The following is an 18,257-nucleotide window of genomic DNA, read 5'->3' as shown; positions in this document are numbered from 1 at the left end:
CAGTGACTCTGCCACACAGAAACACAAGCAAAGCAAGACTTTCAACCCACTACCAAGTTCAGGAAGGAAGTATCTTACCACCACTCTTGACCTTATGTTTAGTAGAGTTGTGTACTTTGGATGCACAAGAGATCTTGGACAACCACGGCGTACATATAAAACCAAAGGTGATGGGAACTGCTACTTTCAGACCATCAGCTATATCCTGACAGGAACAGAGGACAACTACTCCCTTCTCAGAGCTAAAGTCATCCACCACATGAAAACTGACTTGTCCAAAAAACTACAGGGCTACTTTAATCAAGATGTGAATGAATTTTAATGTGGATACCCTCAAATGAAAGCTGAAAGTCTGAACTTCAACTGCATCTGAATTGTTTTGTTTAAAATTCATTGTGGTAATGTCTAGAACCAAAATTAGAAAAATGTTGTCTCTGTCTAAATATATATGGACCTAACTGTAAGTTTCAGAATGTTATAACTTTTATTATATCCTGAACAGTCAAGTTTTTTATGAACCGTCAAGGTTTTCTGGTTGCAGTAAAAAAAAAAGTCTTGTGTGTTTAGAGTTTAAAACAATAAAATGTTGAAAAATTATGTAATTCTTGAGTATATCACTCAATGGTGCTCATAAACGTGAAAAATCTGATCTTTAATATACTCAAGAACGGGGCCCCAGACATCGCACAGGGGCCCCAGACCTCACACAGGGGCCCCAGACATCACACATCGCACAGGGGCCCCAGACATCGCACAGGATTGACTGATATACTCAAGAACGGGGCCCCAGACATCGCACAGGGGGTCCCAAACAGCGCACAGGGGGTTCCAGACAGCGCACAGGGGGGCCCTGCGCGCTGTCTCTTCCTCCCCTTGCGCGCTGTCTCTGCCCCCCTGTGCGCTGTCTGGGGCCCCGTGCACTGTCTCTGCCCCCCCCATGTGCTGCCTGGGGCCCCGTTATTGAGTATATCACTCAATGGTTCTCAAAAGCCTGAAAAATCTAATCTACAGCAGCTGGGGTATATTCTGACCAGGAGGGGTATAATCTGGCCTAGGCCAATTTATACCCGGGGTATATTCTGGGCGGGGGGTTAATCTGGCCTGTTACACCGGGACAAGGGATAGTCAGGGTAGGCACCTGCTTAGGGCACCACATCCTGCCAACCAGAGGGGGGTGCACTTTAAAAAAAAAAAAATTGGTGAATGTCCGCGGCGGCCGGATACATTCCTCCGGGTGCAGACATTCAGCACAGCCACTGCCGGGTTGAAGGCATGGAGGTGAGTGATGTCAGTCACTGACACCGCTCACCCCTCTCTCCTGTGCCCCGATCGTCGCTCCCTCCCTGCACTCAATTGTATTCGCGTCTATCAGATTCGGATGCAATTGCTGTGTGCGCCACCTGGAACAGGAGCAGAGGAGCTACACTCAGCCCCCTGTTCCGCTGGGATCCCCAGCAAGACATAGGCCACTTCCGGCCTGCGTCTTGTTGGAGAAGGCGCACGCAGGGGGCTTTGGATGGCGCAATGGAGTGACGTCATCGCGCCGTCCAGCGTCCACTGCTGCACTTTACAGAGGAGGAGGAGACAAGGGATGGGAGCCGGGATTATGTGAGTATAAACTTTTTTTTTTTAATTTTACTATGAGGAGAGGGTCTGTGCTGATGGAGGGTGGGGGGTAATAAACTGAGGATCTGTGCTGATGGGGGGTGGGTAATAAATTGAGGAACTGTGCTGATGGGGGGAAATACAATGAGGGTCTGTACTGATGGGTGTAATAAACTGAGGGACTGTGGTGATAGGGGTAATACAATGAGAGGCTATGCTGATGGGGGGTAAAATCAGGGGCTGTGCTGACGGGGGGTAATAAACTGAGGGGCTGTGTTGATGGGGCAATAAACTGAGGGGCTGTACTGATAGCAGGGAATACAATGAGGGGCTGATCTGATGGGGTAATAAACTGAGGGGCTGTCCCGATAGCGGGGAATACAATGAGGGTCTACTGATGGGGGTAATAAACTGAGGGGTTGTGCTGATGCGGGTTAATAAACTGAGGGGCTGTGCTGATAGGAGGTAATAAACTTAGGGGCTGTGTTGATGGGGGCAATAAACTGAGAGGCTGTGCGGATAGGGGGAATACAATGAGGGTGTGTGCTGATGGGGGGCAATAAACTGGGGAGCTGTGCTGATAGAGGGGAATACAATAAGGATCTGTGCTGATGGGGATGATAAACTGAGGGGCTGTGCTGATAGGAGGTAATAAACTTAGGGGCTGTGTTGATGGGGGCAATAAACTGAGAGGCTGTGCGGATAGGGGGAATACAATGAGGGTGTGTGCTGATGGGGGGCAATAAACTGGGGAGCTGTGCTGATAGAGGGGAATACAATAAGGATCTGTGCTGATGGGGATGATAAACTGAGGGGCTGTGCTGATAGCAGAGAATACAATGAGGGGCTGTGCTGATGGGGGGAATACAATGAGGGGCAGTGCTGATGGGGGCTAATAAAATGAGGGGCTGTGCTGATGGGGGTAATAAACTGAGGGGCTGTGCTGATGGGGGAATACAATGAGAGGCTGTGCTGATGGAGGGGTAATAACTGAGAGGCTGTGCTGATGGGGGGTAATAAACTTAGGACCTGTGTTGATTGGGGGAAATAAACTGAGAGGCTGTGTTGATAGCGGGAACACAATGAGGGTCTGTGCTGATGGGGGGTAATAAACTGAGGGGCTGTGCTGATGGGTGTAATAAACTGAGGGGCTGTGCTGATAGGAGGTAATAAACTGAGGGGCAGTGCTGACGGGGCTAATACAATGAGGATCTGTTCTGATGGGGGGTAATAAACTGAGGGGCTGTGCTGATGGGTGTAATAAACTGAGGGGCTGTGCTGATGGGGGCAATAAACTGAGGGGCTGTGCTGACGGGGCTAATACAATGAGGATCTGTTCTGATGGGGGTAATAAACTTAGGGGCTGTGCTGATGAGGGAAAGAAACTGAGAGGCTGTGCTGACGGGGGAAATAAAATGAGGGGTTGTGCTGATGGGGGTAATAAACTGAGGGGCTGTGCTGATGGGGGGGTAATAAACTGAGGGGCTGTGCTGACGGGGGAAATAAAATGAGGGGTTGTGCTGATGGGGGTAATAAACTGAGGGGATGTGCTGATGGGGGGTAATAAACTGAGGGCTGTGCTGATGGAGGGGTATGAATGAATATATCACAAGATTCATCATCACTACATGAATACAGAAACAGAACAACCATCACTACATAAATACAGTGGTGGCCAAAAGTATTGGCACCCCTGCAAATCTGTCAGATAATGCTCAGTTTCTTCCTGAAAATGATTGCAATCACAAATTCTTTGGTATTATTATCTTCATTTAATTTGCTTGCAAGGAAAAAACACAAAAGAGAATGAAGCAAAAATCAAATCATTGATCATTTCACACAAAACTCCAAAAATGGGCCAGACAAAAGTATTGGCAGCCTCAGCCTAATACTTGGTTGCACAACCTTTAGCAAAAATAACTGCGAACAACCGCTTCCGGTAACCATCAATGAGTTTCTTACAATGCTCTGCTGGAATTGTAGACCATTCTTCTTTGGCAAACTGCTCCAGGTCCCTGATATTTGAAGGGTGCCTTCTCCAAACTGCCATTTTGAGATCTCTCCACAGGTGTTCTATGGGATTCAGGTCTGGACTCATTGCTGGCCACCTTAGAAGTCTCCAGTGCTTTCTCTCAAACCATTTTATAGTGCTTTTGGAAGTGTGTTTTGGGTCATTGTCCTGCTGGAAGACCCATGACCTCGGAGGCAGACCCAGCTTTCTCACACTGGGCCCTACATTATGCTGCAAAATTTGTTGGTAGTCTTCAGACTTCATAATGCAATGTACACGGTCAAGCAGTCCAGTGCCAGAGGCAGCAAAGCAACCCCAAAACATCAGGGAACCTCCGCCATGTTTGACTGTAGGGACCGTGTTCTTTTCTTTGAATGCCTCTTTTTTGTTCCTGTACACTCTATGTTGATGCTTTTTACCAAAAAGCTCTACTTTTGTCTCATCTGACCAGAGAACATTCTTCCAAAACGTTTTAGGCTTTCTCAGGTAAGTTTTGGCAAACTCCAGCCTGGCTTTTTTATGTCTCGGGGTAAGAAGTGGGGTCTTCCTGGGTATCCTACCATACAGTCCCTTTTCATTCAGACGCCGACGGATAGTACGGGTTGACACTGTTGTACCCTCGGACTGCAGGGCAGCTTGAACTTGCTTGAATGTTAGTCGAGGTTCTTTATCCACCATCCGCACAATCTTGCGTTGAAATCTCTCATCAATTTTTCTTTTCCGTCCACATCTAGGGAGGTTAGCCACAGTGCCATGGGCTTTACACTTCTTGATGACACTGCGCACGGAAGACACAAGAACATTCAGGTCTTTGGAGATGGACTTGTAGCCTTGAGATTGCTGATGCTTCCTCACAATTTGGTTTCTCAAGTCCTCAGACAGTTCTTTGGTCTTCTTTCTTTTCTCCATGCTCAATGTGGTACACACAAGGACACAGGACAGAGGTTGAGTCAACTTTAATCCATGTTAACTGGCTGCAAGTGTGATTTAGTTATTGCCAACACCTGTTAGGTGCCACAGGTAAGTTACAGGTGCTGTTAATTACACAAATTAGAGAAGCATCACATGATTTTTCAAACAGTGCCAATACTTTTGTCCACCCCCTTTTTTAGGTTTGGTGTGGAATTGTATCCAATTTGGCTTTAGGACAATTCTTTTTGTGTTTTTTCATTGAAGACAAATTAAATGAAGATAATAATACCAAAGAATTTGTGATTGCAATCATTTTCAGGAAGAAACTGAGTATTATCTGACCGAATTGCAGGGGTGCCAATACTTTTGGCCACCACTGTATGTCACCAGACCAGAACCAGAATACCAATTACAAATTGCCATAGGCAAATAAACACTAAACTAAAGACTCATAAAATTTAACTTTTATTAATTACTATTAAATTATTAGAGGGACATATTAAAACCAGCATGCAGTCGTTAGCAGTGCAAAGGGACAGATAGCTATTATATCTCTCCTTATATTGGTCTCCTACCTATCACTGTTTCATAGTCTGTCCCAATAGCATCACTCATATAAGAGTTTCAGGATATACTTGAGGTGCGGCCACAACCTACACTTATTCTATATAGTTTTCATACATTGCTGACTGACACATTTAAAAGCACTGTAAAGCCACCCCAACATGTTTCACCAGATATACTGGCGTCATCAGGGGATTGAGGCTATATAATATATAATAAAAACAGGTCAAAAAGATATACTGCAGAATGAAAACAGCTGGTATACAAAGCCTATGTGTGTCACATGCATAGAATAAATTCAGATTAAATACCATATAAATATGTTCACTTATATGGAGAGAGACATATATGCACACACATGCCCCCTTAATATATACAGGTAAATATAAATAAACCAATATAAATACGACATCAGTAGAGAAAAAGCATGTATATTAATGGAGATTGTAACTCCGCTATGCAGAAGAAGATCACTTGAACATTTTGCCTAGGTATTTAAATTTGGTAAACAAAAATGCAAATGTAAGTGCAAATAAATTCTAAGGCAACCACAAGTGCTTCTTGGTAAAGTAGATAAATATATCTGCACACATGTGAGAAAGTCCACACTATAGTTGCCAGACATGTGTGCAGATATATTTATCTACTTTACCAAGAAGCACTTGTGGTTGCCTTAGAATTTATTTGTACTTACATTTGCATTTTTGTTTACCTGCCTGGTCCTGGTCCGCCCTGTTCGTCCGCCCCTCACCCCGGCTAATCTACCCGGTTTACTGGCACCTTACTGGTCCTATGCAGATGTCTTTGACAAAAAGGAAGCAGAGACACTGCCACCTCATAGGCCATATGATTGCCCGATCGACCTGGTACCCGGTGCCACTCCACCCCGTGGGCGTATTTACCCGCTGTCGTCGGCTGAAACCCAGGCCATGTCGGAATACATTAAAGAGAATCTGGCTAGGGGATTCATCCAGAAATCTACCTCCCCGGCTGTAGCCGGATTCTTCTTTGTCAAGAAGAAGAATGGTTCCCTATGCCCCTGTATAGACTATCAAGGACTTAACCAAATCACGGTCAAAAACAAATACCCCCTGCCACTCATCTCCGAGTTGTTTGATCGCCTAAAGGGCGCTAGGATCTTTTCCAAGCTGGATCTACGTGGGGCGTATAACCTGGTCCTGATCCGTCAAGGAGACGAGTGGAAGACTGCATTCAATACCCGGGACGGTCACTATGAATACTGTGTAATGCCCTTCGGTCTCTGCAATGCCCCCGCCGTCTTCCAAGAATTAGTCAATGACATTTTCCGTGATCTTCTATATTCCTGCGTGGTGGTGTACCTGGACGACATCTTGGTCTTCTCTCCTGACCTTCCCACACACCGGAGGGATGTTCGTCAGGTCCTGCTTAGGCTCAGGCAGAATCACCTCTATGCCAAATTTGAGAAGTGCCTCTTCGAGCAGACCTCCCTTCCGTTCCTGGGTTATATTATCTCCCAGACAGGTCTACGAATGGACCTTGAGAAGCTCTCTGCCGTCTTAAAATGGCCCCGTCCAGAGGGGTTGAAGGCGATTCAGCGATTCCTGGGCTTCGCCAACTACTACCGTCTCTTCATCCCGCACTTCTCTTCTCGGACTGCTCCCATCTCTGCGCTCACCCGTAAGGGAGCAAATCCCAAGGTATGGCCACCCGAAGCCATAGGAGACCGAGAACTGCTAGCCATCAAATTGGCGCTGGAGGAGTGGCGTTACCTGCTTGAAGGGGCTCTATAACCAGTGATCATCTATACTGATCACAAAAATCTTGCATATCTCCAGAATGCCCAAAGACTCAATCAGCGTGAGGCCCGGTGGTCTTTGTTCTTTGCTCGCTTCGACTTTATCCTACATTTCCGCCCGGCGGACAAGAATGTTAAAGCTGACGCCTTGTCCCGATCCTTCCTGTCCTCCAATCTAGAGGAGGAGCCTACGCACATCATCGACCCCTCCAAAGTAATGAGTATGGCCCCCTTAGATCTGACTCGTCTCCCACCCGGTAAGACATTTGTAGCAGTTCCAGATTGGGAGAAGATTCTTCACTGGGGTCATTCATCTAAACTAGCCGGCCATGCCGGTCAGAAGAAGACTTTCCTGCTCATTACCCGGCATTACTGGTGGCCCACACTGTGCAAGGATGTAGTAGACTTCGTCTCGGCCTGTTTATCTTGTGCCCGCAACAAAGTTCCCAGACATCTTCCAGCCGGTCACCTCCTGCCTCTTCCCGTACCTGCTGCCCCTTGGCAACACATTGTTATGGACTTTATTACAGATCTCCCTGTTTCTGCCGGCTGTACAGTCATTTGGGTGGTCGCCGACCGCTTTTCTAAAATGGCCCACTTCATCCCTCTGTCTGGTCTCCCATCTGCATCAGAGCTGGCTAAGGACTTCTTCCTTCACATTTTCCGTCTCCATGGCCTACCCCTCCACATTGTGTCGGATCGAGAGGTTCAGTTCACCTCACGCTTCTGGAGAGCTACGTGTAAGCTGCTGGATGTCACCCTGGATTTTTCCTCCGCTTACCATCCACAGTCCAATGGCCAAGTGGAGGGTATCAACCAGATCCTTACCAGCTACCTCCGGCACTTTGTTAATGCTCACCATACCGATTGGGTGGACCTCCTACCATGGGCCGAATTCTCCTACAACAACCATGAGAGCGAATCGACTTCTAAGTCCCCATTCTTTGTGGTCTATCGTCAACATCCCCGTATTCCGTTTCCTGTCTCCGCTTCTGTGGACAACCCTGCCGCGGAGTCTCTGGTCAGTGAATTTTCCACCATTTGGGAGAATACTAGGTCCGCACTTCTTCAGTCCTCCGAGCGGATGAAGAGATATGCTGACAAGAGATGTCTGGATCCGCCTCAATTCCGTCCGGGAGACAAGGTTTGTCTCTCCTCCAAACATGTATGACACAAGAACTAGAAGAATATACCAATATAAAATATATAGTTTTATTATTATCAATTAAAAAAGACTCATGATATATAAAGTGCAAATGGGGGGATACACAACTAAAATGAGGGGGTACCTGGGAAGATCAGTATATTAGTACATGATAAGATTTATGTGCCTGGACATTGTAAGCTTTGAGTACATTCCATATAATAATTACATAATAATAAAGTGCAATGTGCCCAAATACATTATATAAGACGAACTCAATATACACAAGGTGCCATAGATGTTAATTAAATAAATAAATGCCATAAAGATGAGAAGAACCTTATTATTTTCTTCTCATCTTTATGGCATTTATTTATTTAATTAACATCTATGGCACCTTGTGTATATTGAGTTCGTCTTATATAATGTATTTGGGCACATTGCACTTTATTATTATGTAATTATTATATGGAATGTACTCAAAGCTTACAATGTCCAGGCACATAAATCTTATCATGTACTAATATACTGATCTTCCCAGGTACCCCCTCATTTTAGTTGTGTATCCCCCCATTTGCACTTTATATATCATGAGTCTTTTTTAATTGATAATAATAAAACTATATATTTTATATTGGTATATTCTTCTAGTTCTTGTGTCATACATGTAGGTTTATTCAAAATTAGACACATTTACATTCTTGATTATTATAAATTTTGATACATCTCCTCCAAACATGTTCGGCTCAAAATACCCTCCTACAAGTTGGGTCCTCGGTTCATCGGTCCATTTGAAGTCCTCAAACAAATCAACCCAGTGGCCTACAAGTTAAAACTCCCGGCCACCTTACGGATTCCCAACTCCTTCCACGTATCTCTCCTCAAACCAGTTGTGTTTAATTCTTTTTCCAACAATCCAGGTACTCCCTCTGCTCCGGTTTCCGCTGAGGACGTTTTTGAGGTAGAGAACATTCTGGCCACCAAGAGGGTAAGAGGAGAAACATTTTTTCTGGTGGATTGGAAGGGGTTTGGCCCAGAGGAGAGAACTTGGGAACCCAGGGAGAACATTCATGCCCCTCTTCTTCTTGAAAAAATTCTTTCTGCCCTAAAAAAGAGGGGGCGTAAGGGGGGGCTACAGTAGCATCGGCGTCTCTGCCCTCTGCCAGGCAGAGACGCCATCCCTCTCACCGCCGCGCTCCCTGCCCGGCGTCCTCCAGCGCTCTTCTTCCTGCTTCAGCTGCCGGCGCGCACAGCTTCCCGGGCACTGTGCTTAGGGCCCGTGCGCTCCCTTCCTCTTATAGGGGCCGCGCGCGCCGCCCTAAGGAGTCCCCGGCCAATTGCCGGAGATCCTCCCATATATAAGGCACCTCCTCCAAAATGGAGGTGCCCAAGCAATAGTTGATGCACAGTGTACTTACCTCTGCTTCAGCCCTCAGGTCCCGCTGCTAGCCTGACTACTAGTCCTGCACGCCAGCCTGACTATCAGTCCAGTCCGCCAGCCTGACTACTCTCCAGCCCGACAGTCTGTCTTCCATTCAGTCCGCCAGTCTGTCTATGGGCTTCGTCTGCCTGCTAACCTGGGAGCACCTGCCTGTTACCTGTCAGCCTACCTGGAGGCTCCCGCCTGTCAATTGCCGTGACCACCTGTCTGCCTACCCGGAGGCTCCTGCCTGTCACTTGCTGTGACCACCTGACAGCCTACCTAGAGGCTCCCGCCTGTCACTTGCCGTGACCACCTGTCTGCCTACCCGGAGGCTCCCGCCTGTCACTTGCCGTGACCACCTGTCTGCCTACCCGGAGGCTCCCGCCCGTCACTTGCCGTGACCACCTGACAGCCTACCTAGAGGCTCCCGCCTTCCGCCTGCTGTCTCTGCCAGTTCATCTACCCGGATCTCTCGTCAGCCTGCCTGCTGTACCCATCTGCAGTATCGGTCAGTCTCAGCCATCTGACCCGTGGGAGTCACCTGCTCCCTTACAAGGTCGTCCCCAGAGTAGCACCTGGTCCCTCTGCTCGGTCCCTCCCTGGTCACGGAGTCGTTAGCCGCCGTACGACCTAGGTCGGTCCGAGTGGATACTTAGTTACGCCCCTCTGGGTCCCTCCTTGCACCGCCGCACAGAGGTTCCACCACCCGGATCCGTAACACCGTCTCTGTCAGAGGCACCTGCCAGTAACCCTTGGTCAGATCGAGCGTCGTGAAGAACTTGGCCTGCCCCAGTCTCTTGATCAGCTCGTCTACCCGGGGGGATTGGATAAAGGTCAAACTTTGACACCTTATTCAATTTTTTGTAAGTCATTACAAAATCGTAATGATCCGTCTGGCTTCGGAAACAAAAAAATTGGGCAAGCCCACTTACTCCTGGACTCCTAACTGGAGCATTTGTTTTACCTCTGCCGCGATGGCTTGCCATTCACACCCATACCCGAGACTCGATAACAATGTCATGTTGGATCCCAGATGTGCAGCCGGGCAGTTCTGAGAATACGTCCGTATTCTGATGCATTATTTGCGAGCCTTCTGCCGCTGCTGTTTAGTGAGAGCGTCATTTATCTTTACCTCTCCCCCGGCTTCCTCCCGGGCCGGTGTTGGAGGGTCCACAGATGAAATAACCGGAGTCGCATCCTCAATCATACATTCAAGGTCTTTCCAGGCTTTAAGTAGATTGACGTGATATATATGTTCGGGTGTCCTCTTCTCGAGTTGGAATACTCTGTAATTTACCTCCCCCACTTTTTCCTGGACTTCATATGGCCCTTGCCACTTGGCCATGAGTTTACTTTCTGCAGTGGGCACTAATACTAATACCCAATCCCCTTCTTTAAAGGACCTAACTGTGGCCTTTCTATTTTATGCTCGGCTCTGCGCTGCCTGAGAATCCAGGAGATGTTCCTTTACTATTGGCATGAATGCCGCGATCCAGCCTTGCATACTTGCCACATGTTCTGTTACACTATTATGTGGGGTAGGCTCCTGTTTCCATGTCTCTTTGACTACATCCAGAAGTCCCCTAGGATGCCTGCCGTACAATAGCTCAAAGGGTGAGAACCCCGTGGAAGTCTGTGGTACCTCATGGACGGCAAACATTAAATAGGGCAGTAACATGTCCCAATCCCTCCCGTCCTTGGAAACCACCTTTTTCAACATGGATTTGATTATTTTAATAAACCGTTCGACTAAATCATACGATCTGTGGATGGTACACTGATGTGCACAATCGTTTTATTTTTAGCAGCTTGCACAGTTCCTTTGCAACCTTGGACATAAAAGGAGTCCCCTGGTCCATAAGGATCACCTTAGGTAGCCCAAGGCGACAGAACATGGCAAACAACTCCCTGGCAGTAAGTTTAGCTGAGGTGTGGCGAAGCGGAATGGCCTCAGGGTAACGGGTGGCATAATCTACGACCACAAGTATGTGTTGGTGGCCACGAGTTGACTTTACAATGGGCCCCACCAAATCCATCGCAATCCGTTCAAAAGGTACCTCTGTAACTGGCAGAGGAACCAATGGACTACGGAAGCTTTCAGTGGGTGTGGTCAGCTGACATTCCGGGCAAGATTTGCAATATCTCTGTACATACATCGGCATAAATCCCAGGCCAAAAGAACCACTGCAAGATAAGTTCTTGCGTCTTTTTAACCCCTAGATGCCCACCAAGCATGTGTGTGTGGGCCATCTCGAATACTGCTCAACGGTACGACTGAGGCACTACCAACTGTTCCACGACCTCGTCCCGCATCTTGTCAACCCTATTCCATAAATCTTGGTTGACCACCATGCGTGGAAAAACCGCCTCTGCACCCAGTTGCTAAGCCACCCCATTTACCTCTATCACCTTTTCCCATGCCCGGGTCAGGGTAGGATCCTGTAATTGAGCTGTCCCAAACATTCCCCGGGACACTTCCAGCTCTGGGATCCATGGGGTCTCATTGACCTCTACTGCCAACTCCTCTAGGGGAAACCTATCAGGTTTACACTCTGTCCCTAGGTTGGCGACCCCTACAGCAGGTATCCCTGACTTCGGGTACCGCACCCAAACATATCTTTATCGTAGGAGATTTAATCTTACTCTCCCACAAGGACCAAAACAGGGGTAAGTCTCTTCCCAGAACAGTCCCGTAAGGAAGGGTCTTTACCACTCCCACCACATGTTTAACCTCTCTGCATTGAGTAGAAAAAGTAACCTCCGCAGTTGGATACTCGCGGAGTTCGCTATGTATGCACATGTCCCTGACTTTCCCCCCAGTGGGTTTTAAGCCAGAAATCAAGGACCCATGGACGAGCATCACTAGGCTCCCTGAGTCCAAGAGAGCCTCCGCTCGATGTCCATTAACACGCACCTGGCACAGATGGGGTTCACCCGTTGGACCGACGGGGTCCACAGTGTAGACAGACCGAACATACATAGACATCCGGCGAGTAAACCTGCAGTCCATGGGTTCAGCAATCAGGGGGCAGTTGGCAGCCACATGTCCTGGCCCTTGGCATCGCCAGCACCTGATAGCAGTGGCAACACTAGATTTAGGGGAAACTGGTCTCCTGCCACCCTCACTCCGGGGTACCCCCTCAATGCGGGGTCGATCCCAGTTGTGTCTCTTTCCCAGGCTCCTTTGCTTGCGAGGGCCAGCATGCTAGCCGCAATGGGGCAGAGTCCCAGATGAAGTTTTGAGTGGCCATATACCGCTTGATCAGGCTGGTCTAGAGTGCCCAGGTCCCCTTTACCTACCCAACGCTGTATAGTGGCTGGCAGAGTTCTCACAAGCCGCTCAACCACCACCCTCTCTACCATCTGGGATGGAGTCTAGGTCTCAGGCTGGAGCCATCGTTTGACTAGCTGCAGAAAGTCATACGCCTGAGACCTGGCGGGTCGAGCCTCCAGAAAGGTCCATTGAAACACTAGTTGGGCTCTCACATATGTATTAACCCCCAGTCGGGCGAGGATCTCACCTTTCAGCTTTCCATAGTCCTGGGCATCCTCACGGCTGAGGTCAAAGTAGGCCTTCTGAGCATCTCCCATCAGAAACTGAGCCACCACGTCAGCCTACTGATCGGCTGGTAGGCACTCCCTTTAGAGGATGACTATGGGGCTGCATTATACTTTATAGGATGACTATGGGGGTGCATTATACTACTATGGATGACTATGAGGGTGCATTATATTATAGGGATGACTATGGGGTTGCATTATACTTTATGGATGATTTGGGGGATGAATTATACTTTATGGATGACTATGGGGTGCATTATACTTTATGAATGACTATGGGGGTACATTATACTTTATGGGTGACTATGGGCTGTGCATTATACTTTATGGAGAACATTTCGCCCCCAGGTACATTTCGCACCCGCACATTTCACCCCTATCATTTCCCCGGACCAGTGCGAACTGGGGGCGATATGTGCGGGGGTAAAATGTGCGGGGGCAAAACATCCTCGGGGCCAAATGCTGGGGACGAAATGTGCGTGGGCGAAATGTACCCGGGGGCGAATTGCTGGGGGCGAACTGCTGGGGGCAAAACATCCAATTCCCTTATGGATGACTATGGGCTGTGCATTATATTTTATGGATGACTATGGGCTGTGCATTATACTACATGGATGACTATGAGCTGTGCAGTATATTATATGGAGGACTATGGGATGCATTATACTATAGGGAGTACTATGGGGGAGCATTATACTTCTTCTATGGCGCACCATGACTTCTATGTACACCCCTGGTGAGTATAATGGTTTATTTTCTTCTATACATTACAGAACAGTGGCAGAATGGGGGACATATATACCAGGATGGGGGATATATATACCAGAATGGGGCCAGGATGAGGGACATATATACCAGGATGGAGGATGCATATATAAATATATAATTTATTCAACATGGGGGGGGGGGAACTCAAGTCCAAATCTTGAACTAGGGTCCATTAGACTCTAGTTACGCCACTGAATAGATAGCAAGCAATTTGATTGTAGGTCTGTATAGTGTATATTAGATTGTAAGCTCCTAGGAGCAAAGTATATAATTATAAGCTCTCAGGCTATGTGACCACGCTGCAGAAATGAAGCAGAAATGTTCTGCTTCATTTCTGCATGTCCTCTCCCGGATAAATGCATGCGGAATTCCGCACGCGTTTATCGCGCGATTTCCACATGCGGAATTGCCTTGCGTTTTTTATTGCATTGCAAAGGCAATTCCGCTTGCGGAAACGCAAAATTAATGGACATGCTGCGGATTTTTCCGCGCATCAAAAGCGCTGCGGAAAAATCCGCAGCATGGGCATTGAACTTGCGGAATCCCCTTGGGGACCATGGGGGGCGGATTACCATGCGTTTCACAAGCGTTTACGCTGCGGAAATTCAGCAGCATAAACGCTTGAAAAACGCTACGTGGGCACATACCCTTAGGAGCAGCCTGTATAGTGTATATTAGATTAATAAACTCCTAGGAGCAGGGTGTAGATTAGTCTCTATGCTTTCAGCAGCATTTATATTGTATATTAGATTGTAAACCAGATGCAGGATATAAATTAGTTTATAAACTTTCAGGGGCAGTCTGTATGTTGTACATTAGATTGTAAGCTCCTAGGAGCAGGGTGTAGATTGTTCTGTATGTTGTCATCCAGAGGCATAACTAGAGACTGATGGGCACTGGTGCAAGATTTAGACTGGGCCCCCCCATCCTGCATAAATTATATACAGTGGGTACGAAAAGTATTCAGACCCCTTTTAATTTTTCACTCTTTGTTTCATTTCAGCCATTTGGTAAATTCTAAAAAGTTCATTTTTTTCTCATTAATGTACACTCTGCACCCCATCTTGACTGAAAAAAAACAGAAATGTAGAAATGTTTGCAAATTTATTAAAAAAGAAAAACTGAAATATCACATGGTCATAAGTATTCACACCCTTTGCTCAGTATTGAGTAGAAGCACCCTTTTGAGCTAGTACAGCCATGAGTCTTCTTGGGAATGATGCAACAAGTTTTTCACACCTGGATTTGGGGATCCTCTGCCATTCTTCCTTGCAGATCCTCTCCAGTTCGGTCAGGTTGGATGGTGAACAGTCATTTTCAGGTCTCTACAGAGATGCTCAATTGGGTTTAGGTCAGGGCTCTGGCTGGGCCAGTCAAGAATGGTCACAGATTTGTTCTGAAGCCACTCCTTTGTTATTTTAGCTGTGTGCTTAGGGTCATTGTCTTGTTGGAAGGTGAACCTTCGGCCAAGTCTGAGGTCCAGAGCACTCTGGAAGAGGTTTTCATCCAGGATATCTCTGTACTTGGCCGCATTCATGTTTCCTTCAATTGCAACCAGTCGTCCTGTCCCTGCAGCTGAAAACCCCACCCCCCATAGCATGATGCTGCCACCACCATGTTTCACTGTTGGGATTGTATTGGGCAGGTGATGAACATGCCTGGTTTTCTCCACACATACCGCTTAGAATTTTCACCAAAAAGTTCTATCTTCGTCTCATCAGACCAGAGAATCTTATTTCCCATAGTCTGGGAGTCCTTCATGTGTTTTTGAGCAAACTCTATGCGGGCTTTCATATGTCTTGCACTGAGGAGAGGCTTCCGTCGGGCCACTCTGCCTTAAAGGCCCGACTGGTGGAGGGCTGCAGTGATAGTTGACTTTGTGGAACTTTCTCCCATCTTCCTACTGCATCTCTGGAGCTCAGCCACAGTGATCTTGGGGTTCTTCTTTACCTCTCTCACCAAGGCTCTTCTCCCACGATTGCTCAGTTTGGCTGGACGGCCCGGTCTAGGAAGACTTCTGATGGTCCCAAACTTCTTCCATTTAAGGATTATGGAGGCCACTGTGCTCTTAGGAACCTTGAGTAATGCAGAAATTCTTTTATAACCTTGGCCAGATCTGTGCCTTGCCACAATTCTGTCTCTGAGCTCCTTGGTCAGTTCCTTTGAGCTCATGATTCAACTGTACACTTCAACTGTATGTACGCCTGAGGACGCAAATCCAGTTGCAGCTTTTGCCCCTCTGCTGCCGAGCCTCTGACCCGCCCGGGCCCAGTCGCAGCGGTGACCGATGCAACCGCGGTCGTTATGCTGCTGCTCTCAGCAGCATGTATATTGTATATTGGATTGTAAACTCCTAGGAGCGGGGTGTAGATTATTCTGTAAACTCTCGGCAGCCTGTATATTGTATATTAGATTGTAAGCTCCCAGGAGCAGGGTGTAGATTATTCTGTAAACTCTCAGCAGTCTGTATATTATATATTAGACTGTCAGCTCCACTTGAGCATGGTGTATCTAGCTTTTCCTTTCCAAGTCGGCTCTCCTGAGCTTATAATACATGCAGATATACAGCAATATGCAGCAGGACAGACCTGATCCAGGGAAATATCCGATCGCCATAACTGGGTTCAGGAAGGAATCCCCCCCCCCAGGCTGAACTCTCCGGGGGGTTTCTTCGCCTTCCTCTGGATCTTTTGGTCCAGTTGCTCACAGGTGGTCCCCAATGACCACAGCTAGTTCTGTGGTCTCCATGGGGCCTAACATGAGAGTCATTGTGATCATGGTTTAATTCCTTAAATGGCCGGTAATATTTTTATTACAATGTTGCTTATTGCTATTCCAATAAAGAGTAAAAAGAAAAACTAAAAGTGTTATGTGAGTTTTTTTGTCTTGACTTTTTTTTATACAGTTACAATGATGGGAGTAATCATTACTACCTTTAATACTACACAAGTAGATCCAGGAATTATGGGGGGCGCCATTTGCAGAAGGCAGACCACATATATCTCCACCCATTGTGGTATTATAATGTCAGCTCCTGTCCCAAGTTACTTTACAACTGTTATGGGGGCCAATCTCTGTGACGGGAGCAGAGCACTACAATAGTACATGTCTTACACAACAAACTACCTGATAGAAGACTGAAATCCGGGACACAGAGCCGCCGAATACAAGAGACACAAGCAGTGTCGGATTGGAGTGCCAAGGGCCCACCAGTAACCAACTCCAGGGCCCCACTTTTCAACTACATGTAAATGTGACATTATCCTAAATCACAAATGTGTACGAGTATAACAATGAAGTAGGCAGATTGGTAAATGAATACGATTCTGCCTTTGTCTGTACATAGTGAATAAAGTATATTGGACCAAGTGCTGTCATATAAGAAGGTGGTGGCCCACCGGAGGATTCTCCTGTGGGCCAGTTCAAGCCTGTGCATACGTGTTACTGTTCAGTTATCCCTTTCCTCTACCGCGCTTTTTTGTTTGCTGTTTATTTGACTTTTGAGCTATTTTAAATGGTATTTTAAAAATTACATTTTAATCACCCTACAAATTGCTAATTCACAACTCTACTAGTGGGCTAATCTTATAATGCCCCATGCAGGCTGTCACGCCCTCTCTCCATAATGCCCCATGCAGGCTGTCACCCCCCCCCCCATATAATTCCCCATGCCTCCATACATTTAAAAAAAAAAATCAAATACTCACCTCCCTCCTCCTCACCTGCTGCAGCTGCTCGGGTCCGGACTCCAGCGTTGTCGGTGTCTTCCCGCTCTGTGCTCCCTGTGACGGCTCAGGGGGGACGGCGCGGTGGAAAGGGGTCACCGCGCCCTCTGACCTGAGACGTCACAGGGTGTGCAGAGCAGGAAGACAGCGGATCTGCGAAGGCACGGGGAGAGGTAAGTATCCGGCTGCCGGGGCCCTGAGCAAGCGGCGGAGAACGGCGGGCGCTGACACCGCTCTCCTCCGCCCATAGCCCAGCGGGGTGCGCGACTGCCAGTGGGCCCCTCTGCCTGCTCAGGGCCCCGGCACTTGCCCGGGTGCGCCGGGTGCTGACGCCGGCCCTGCTGCTGACAGTATGTTGAGAACAACTGAAGAATTTATTGTGATTGTGTGATAATAGGAAAAAAGAGCATTACTGTACAGATTCAGGGGGTTCTCCACAGGTTCGGTGGAACCGCTTGTTAAAATAGCAGGCGGTTCCCAAACCGGCAAGAAGCTGTACCCCGATGTGGTACAGAAAGCCACTGGCTTCCTGCACGGCAATAGTGAACAGCCCCCAGTCAATCAGAGGCTGGCAGCTGACGTCTGTGCGCACATCGCCGGCATATGACATTATCTCCATGCGCCAGCCCCTCCGTGCCGCATATGAAGAAGGAAAAGGATGCCGCTGGACCGCGGTCAGGTAAGGAGAAAATTTTTTTTAAGTGAAAATCCGCAATATAGGGGACAGGGAAACATGATTTAGGGACTGGAGAATGGAGACATGATGG

Source organism: Phyllobates terribilis, unplaced genomic scaffold, assembly GCF_046119375.1.
Source record: "Phyllobates terribilis strain yellow unplaced genomic scaffold, ASM4611937v1 Scaffold_5__5_contigs__length_657084704, whole genome shotgun sequence".
Classification (NCBI taxonomy): Eukaryota; Metazoa; Chordata; class Amphibia; order Anura; family Dendrobatidae; genus Phyllobates; species Phyllobates terribilis.
Note: the sequence above shows the minus strand (reverse complement) of the source record.